Raw genomic sequence first — 7,410 nt, 5'->3', positions numbered from 1 at the left:
GGTCCGGGGGTCTCTCTCCCTCTCTCGGATCCGGACTGGGTCCGGGGTCTCTCTCTTGGATCCGGATTGGGTCCGGGGGTCTCTCTCTCCCTCTCGGATCCGGATTGGGTCCGGGGGTCTGTCTCTCTCTCTCTCTCTCGGATCCGGATTGGATCCGGGGGTCTCTCTCTCTCTCTCGGATCCGGATTGGGTCCGGGGGTCTGTCTGTCTCTCTCTCTCTCTCGGATCCGGATTGGGTCCGGGGGTGTCTCTCTCTCTCTCTCTCTCGGATCCGGATTGGGTCCCGGTTGCGGCTCCGCGGCTTTAATCCCGGAGCCTGCGCGGCGGCTCATTCATAGACTCCGGGAACCAATCACAGCAGTGATCTGAGACATCGGCCAATCACGGGGCTCTGTATTTGTAGCTGTTCCTTATTTTTACAAGCAGCAGCCAATCACAGCTCGCTCCGTTATACCACCCACTTCACACATTTCTAACGGGTCCGAAGCCTCTCAGGATCGGGGAGAAACACCTTCTCTGTCCTGGGAGAGACCCTCTGTCCTGGGAGACCCACTGTCCTGGGAGTAGGAGACCCTCTGTACTGGGAGAGACCCTCTGTCCTGGGAGAGACCCTCTGTCCTGGGAGACCCACTGTCCTGGGAGTAGGAGACCCTCTGTCCTGGGAGACACCCTCTGTCCTGGGAGTAGGAGACCCTCTGTCCTGGGAGAGACCCTCTGTCCTGGGAGAGACCCTCTGTCCTGGGAGACACCCTCTGTCCTGGGAGTAGGAGACCCTCTGTCCTGGGAGACACCCTCTGTCCTGGAGTAGGAGACCCTCTGTCCTGGAAGAGACCCTCTGTCCTGGGAGAGACCCACTGTCCTGGGAGACACCTTCTGTCCTGGGAGACACCCTCTGTCCTGGGAGTAGGAGACCCTCTGTCCTGGGAGAGACCCACTGTCCTGGAAGTAGGAGACCCTCTGTCCTGAAGGATATCCCATGTCTCAGAATTATACAGTACAGATGAGGCCGTTCGACCATCGAGTCAGTACCGACAACAAATGTCTCTAAATCTACGCTGGACCCCCTTTCCTGCACTAGGCCAATAGCCTTCAATGTTGTGACATAAGAAAACCTCAGCCAAGCAAATTCTAAAGGTTGTGAGGTTTCCCACCTCAACTCCTCTCCCAGGCAGTGCATTCCAGACCCGCCCCCCTCAACTCTCTGGGTGAAAAAGGTTTTCCTTAAATCCCCTCTAAACCTCCTGCTTTTCACTTTAAAATTATGCCCCCTTGTTATTGACCCTTGAACCAACGGGATCAGTTGCTTTCTATCAACCTTGTCCATGCCCCTCATAATCTTATACACCTCTATCAGGTCCCCCTCAGCCTTCCCTGCAACAAAGATAACAACCCGAGTGTATCCAGCCTCTCTTTATTGTTAAACTGCTCCATCCCAGGCAGCATCCTGGTGAATCTCCTCTGCACCCCGTCCATTGCAATCACATCCTTCCTATAGTGCACTGACCAGAACTGCACACAGTGCTCCAGCTGTGACCACACCAAAGTCCTGTACAGCTCCAACATAACCTCCCTGCTCTTATAATCTATGCAATGATTGATAAAGGTGTGTCCAGTAGACTTCTTAACTGCACCATTAACCTGTCCTGCCATTTTCAGAGATCTGCGGACAAGCATCCCAAGATCCTTCTGTTCCTTTGCGCTTCCTAGTGCCCTGCCATTCATTGATTACTCCCAAGTCTTGTTCCTTCTTCCAAAGTGCATCACCTCACATTTATCAGGATTAAATTCCATCTGCCACTGAACATCCCACCTGACCAATCCGTTTACATCTTCCAGTAACTTAACGTCTTCTCCCTCACTGTCATCTGCACAGCCAATCTTTGTGTCAACTTCACACCATGGAGAAAGACCCACTTTCCTGGAAGGAGGAGATCCTCTGTCCTGGGGAACTCACTGTATAGGAAGGGGAGACCCCTGTATGGAGCAGACATTCAGTCCTAGGGAGACTCCCTGTCCAGGGAATAGATGATCCCTTGTTTGGGAATCAGGCAATCCCTTGCCTGTCAGGATGGGGCAGAGACTTTCTCTGGGTGTGTGGGAGACCCCTTGACCAAGGAAAGGTCAGATCCTGACTACAGACCCTCACAGCTTCACCCATCTGGATGGACTAAGGTGAGGAACAGGAGCAGGAGTTGACCATTCGGCCCACCCTGTCTGTTCTATTCACAATGACCCTGGCTGATCTTGGGTTTCACCTCCACCTTCCCTCAAGCTCGTCGGATCCCTTGATCTCTCCATAAAGTTAGCTTGGAATGCACTTCCTTGTGAAAGTCACAGAACCAGATCCCAGTCGATTACAAGCGCATAGAAATCCTCATTATGAAAACCAGCTGGAATACACTGGCTGTGACGGACAGTGATGACCCATTGACGGGATGAAAGAATCAGACAAGGGGTTAATGCAGTCTGTACCATTCTAATAAGGGTTGTCTGCACACAGTACGTATATAACGCAGTTTGTCCTGCATGTCTGACAATAATAACAACTGCAATATGCATTTATATGACACCTTTATTGCAGCAAAATGTCTGACGGCACTTCACAGGACATTATGAAGTAACATTTGACCCCCAGTTACTGAAGGAGATACATTGGGACAGGTGGCCAAAAGTTGAGTCAAAGAGGAAGGTTATAAATTGTATCTTAAAGGAGAGAGACAGAGACAGAAAAGGAGAGGAATTTCAGAATTTAAATGAGTTAACGTTAACCACAATCACTAAAAGAGATTTTCCGATCACTTATACCAACAATGCCTTTGGCAATTTGCTGTACACACATTTCCTGCTGTGTTTCCTGCATTACAATAGTGACTGTACTCCAATAGTCCGTAGGGCGCGATAAAATCCTAAATTCTTCCTCTGCAGCTGACTCTTAGGCATTCCAATTCTATCCACGTGACAGCAATATCAGCAGACTTTTGAAATGAAACCTCTCTGGTTTGTTTATAGTGTCGAGTTAAGACAAGTCGTGAAATAAAACACAATTCATTGAAACAAGTGTTTGAACAATGTCATAGAGAAAACGAAGATATAAATAAACAAAGGTTCACGAAAGCGGCCAGCTATTATATCAGGAAGTCGTTGCCAGCTTGCAGGGGATCGTACATTCCTGGAAGTGACCTTATACCCTGGGCTGAGACAGACCTGGGGGGAGGCGTGGGGGTGGGGGGAGGTGTGGTGACTGGACTGAGCTATCGTCCGTTGGCTCACCCCTCCTGAACCTGTCAAATTTGATCGTTTCTAGCAACAGCCTCAGAAACGGGATAGGAAATAAGGAGTGGCTGTTGACCTTTCAGCCCCTTGAGCTGCTCTGCTCTTCTGTCAACTATTGGCAGATCCTCAGCATGGACCATACTTTCCTGCCCACTCACTATCTGCTGGATTCCCTGAGAAATCAAAAACCTATTGATCCATCTGGAATGTTCACAGTTCTGGAGGATGGACAACTCTGGGTGAAATCCAAAGATTCCCAATCCTCTGAATGAAGACATTTCTCTTTATCTCAGTTCCAGACGTTTGGCTGCTTATCTTGACACTGTGTCATTGAGTGGTTTTTCCAACCAGGGAATTAACCTTGCAGTATCAATACTGTCAAGCTTCTTCAAAATTTTGTATGTGCAGTGAGATCTTCTCTCATTCTTCTAGAATAGAGTCATAGAATCCCTACACTGTGGAGGCAGGCCATTCGGCCCATACCAATCCTCCAAAGACCATCCCACTCAGACTCACCCCCTACTCTATAACCTTACATTTCCCATGGCCAATCCATCTTTGGACTGTGGGTGGAAACCAGAGCACCCAGAGGAAACCCATGCAGACACGGGGAAAATGTGCAAACTCCACACAGTCACCCAATGATGGAATTGAACCTGGGTCCCTAGCGCTGTGAGGCAGTGGTGCTAACCACTGAGCCACTGCACTGCCTTCTGGAATGGTGGTACAGGCTCAAAGGGCCAAGTGGCCTACTCTTGTTCTTGTTGGATGTAAGCTCCAGAGAATTTTGGCCCAATATCATTATTGTTGCTTTTCTTGCTTTCAGCTCAAACTTGTGGCAATTCCAGTTTACTCTGACTCTTCTCAGCCAAATGGGACATGTCCCTCAGCCACTACCTCAACCTGTATATTTGGGAAATGTTGCATTGCCTGTCTCCCTCTTTGATTATTATTCACTCCCATTTATCCAGTTAGACCATTGGCAAATTTCTCACAGTTACCAGGTACCATCCAAGGGATAATTCTCAACAAGTAACAGAAATATGCCCAGGCGTAGAGTTAAAGCGAATCAAAGTATTATTTTGAAATAATTTAATTCAGTGAGTGAAAACTGAGATGAAAAAAAATTAATAATGCTATTGGTGTGACGGTACTTTTTAATTTCCCTCCTCTTCCTCAGTTTCTGTGCTGCTCTCTTACAGAAATAGTATTCTGTCTACAGACTGTTCTTCAGTGAGGGGCCCCACATACACAGGAAGCCTGGCTGATTCTCTTTCTCTAACCCAGGGATCACTGGGCAGTGATCAGGAGCAGGAACTCTGGCTGATTCTCTCTATCTAACTCAGGTACCACCCAGCCTCTTGTAGCTGCCCTGCACTCTCTGCTTGAGCTGAACATTTGGTCAAGTCACAGGCTCTCTCTGCTTAGGATGGTTGGTGTTAGGACAGGACAAGGAACCTCATTCACTGTTGGAGATTTGTTGGGTTGTCTCAGCTGTTGACATTGCCAAAACTCCCCATGTTTAAATCAGCACAGCATCTGCACTGGCTTTACAGCCAGTCTGTCACTCCTGGATATTTCCGACATGATTCTGAATGTTAATTTATTCAGATCAAAGCTGTTGTGAGAAATCTGGATTGGTACAATAGTGCAAGCAACCTCTCTCTCCCTGTCACAATAAACAGTGTGAGACCCTTGTATATTTCCCTAGCTCCTACCCAGTCTAACAGATGTGAGTGTGTGCCCACCAGCCTGCTTTAGTGGGTGTTAGCCCCTGTTAGCTTGTTAGCCTGCACTAGCACCCATTATCCTGTCTTAGCCTTTAATAACCTGTGTTAACTCATGTTAGCTTGTGTTATGCTGTATTAGTCTATGTCAGACTGTGTTAACCTGGGTTGGCCTGTTTAGTAGAGTGATAGAGTCATACAGCACAGAAACAGACCCTGCGGACCAACTTGTACTAGGTTTCTTAAACTGAACTAGTCCCATTTGGCCCATATCCCTCTAAACCTTTCTTATGCATGTACCTGTCTATATGTCTTTTACTTGTTGTAATTGTACCAGCCTCCACCACTTCCTCTGGCAGCTCATTCCATACACACACCACCCTCTGTGTGAAAAAATTACCCCTCAGTTCCCTTTTAAATATTTCCCCTCTCACCTTAAACCTATGTCCTCTAGTTTTGGACTCTCTTATATTGCAGAAAAGATCTTTGCTATACACCCTATCTGTGCCCCTCATGATTTTATGAACCTCTATCAGGTCACCCCTCAGCATTGTACACTGCAGGAAGAGAAGTCCCAGCCTATCAGCCTCTCCTTATAACTCAAATCCTCCAGTCTCAGTAACATCCTTGTAGATCTTTTTGCACCCTTTCCAGCTTAATAACATCCTTCCTACAGCAGAATGACCAGAATTGCACACAATATTCCAAATGTGGCCTCAACAATGTCCTGTACAGCTGCCACTTGACCTCCCGACTCCTATACTCAATGCACTGACCAATGATGGCAAGTGTACTGAATGCCTTCTTCACCAACCTGTCTATCTTTGATGTCACTTTCAAGGAACTAGGCACCCGCACCTCTAGGTCTCTCTGTTCGACAACACTCCCCAGGCCCCTACCATTAAGTGTATAAATCCTGATCAGGTTTGCCTTTCCAAAATGCAACACTTCACATTTATCTGAATTAAAGTCCATCTGCCACTTCTCAGCCCATTGGCGCAGTTGATCAAGATCCTGTTAAACTCTGTAAGACTGTTAAAGCCTGGGTTAGCCTGCATCAGTCCATGTTATCTTGTGTTAACATCTGTTAGTCTGTATTTGTCTGGATTATTTTGTATTAGCCTGGGTTAGCCAATCTTATTCTTTATGAGCTTGTGTTAACACACATTAGGCCACGTTAGTCTGGATTAATCTGCGTTAGCCAGCATTAGGATATCTTAGAGATAGTAGGAACTGCCGATGCTGGAGAATCTGAGACAAAAAGGTGTAGAGCTGGATGAACACAGCAGGCTAAGCAGCATCAGAGGAGCAGGAAAGCTGATGTTTCGGGTCTAGACTCTTCTTCAGAAATGGGGGAGGGGAAGGGGGTTTTGAAATAAATAGGGAGAGAGGGGGAGGTGGATAGAAGATGGATAGAGGAGAAGATAGGTGGAGAGGAAACAAACAGGTCGAAGAGGCGGGAATGGAGCCAGTAAAGGGGAGTGTAGGTGGGGAGTTAGGGAGGGGATAGGTCAGTCCAGGGAGGACGGACAGGTCAAGGGGGCGGGATGAGGTTAGTAGGTAGGAGATGGGGGTGGGGCTTGAGGTGGGAGGAGGGGATAGGTGGGAGGAAGGACAGGTTAGGGAGGCGGGGACGAGCTGGACTGGTTTTGGGATGCGGTAGCGGGAGGGGAGATTTTGAAGCCTGTGACATCCACATTGATACCATTGGGCTGCAGGGTTCCCAAGCGAAATATGAGATGCTGTTCCTGCAACCTTCGGGTGGCATCGTTGTGGCACTGTAGGAGGCCCAGGATGGACATATCGTCTGAGGAGTGGGAGGGGGAGTTGAAATGGTTCGTGACTGGGAGGTGCAGTTGTTTGGTGCGAACCGAGCATAGGTGTTCCACAAAGCGGTCCCCAAGCCTTGGGGACCGCTTTGTGGAACACCTAGGAAACCAAGCGGAGGCTTGGGGACTGCTTTAGCCTGTATGAGCCTGTGTGAGCCTGTATTAGCCTGTGTGAGCCTGTATTAGCCTGTATGAGCCTGTGTGAGCCTGTATGAGCCTGTGTGAGCCTGTATTAGCCTGTATGAGCCTGTGTGAGCCTGTATTAGCCTGTGTGAGCCTGTATTAGCCTGTGTAAGCCTGTGTGAGCCCGTGTGAGCCTGTATTAGCCTGTGTGAGCCAGTATGAGCCTGTGTGAGCCTGTATTAGCCTGTATGAACCTGTGTGAGCCTATATGAGCCTGTGTGAGCCTGTATTAGCCTGTGTGAGCCTGTATTAGCCTGTGTGAGCCTATATTAACCTGTATGAGCCAGTATGAGCCTGTGTGAGCCTGTATTAGCCTGTATGAACCTGTGTGAGCCTGTATGAGCCTGTATTAGCCTGTGTGAGCCTGTATTAGCCTGTATGAGCCTGTGTGAGCCTGT

The 7,410-nt window shown here is 48.4% G+C and overlaps 1 protein-coding gene across 1 annotated transcript in view; it reads right to left on the bottom strand.

Moving 5' to 3' along the window:
- LOC109914318 (serine/threonine-protein kinase pim-3-like) overlaps positions 1–41 on the bottom strand; it is a 5,309-nt gene extending 5,268 nt beyond the window's left edge. The window contains exon 1 of the mRNA XM_048606289.1: positions 20–41. The gene's annotated coding sequence lies outside the window, so the exon portion shown is untranslated. The remainder of the gene's footprint in view (positions 1–19) is intronic.
- Between the last annotated feature and the right edge of the window lie 7,369 nt (positions 42–7,410).

This window comes from Rhincodon typus, chromosome 16, assembly GCF_021869965.1.
Source record: "Rhincodon typus isolate 14 chromosome 16, sRhiTyp1.1, whole genome shotgun sequence".
Taxonomy (NCBI): Eukaryota; Metazoa; Chordata; class Chondrichthyes; order Orectolobiformes; family Rhincodontidae; genus Rhincodon; species Rhincodon typus.
The sequence above is the reverse complement of the archived record's forward strand: the minus strand, read 5'-3'. Positions and strand labels throughout refer to the sequence as shown.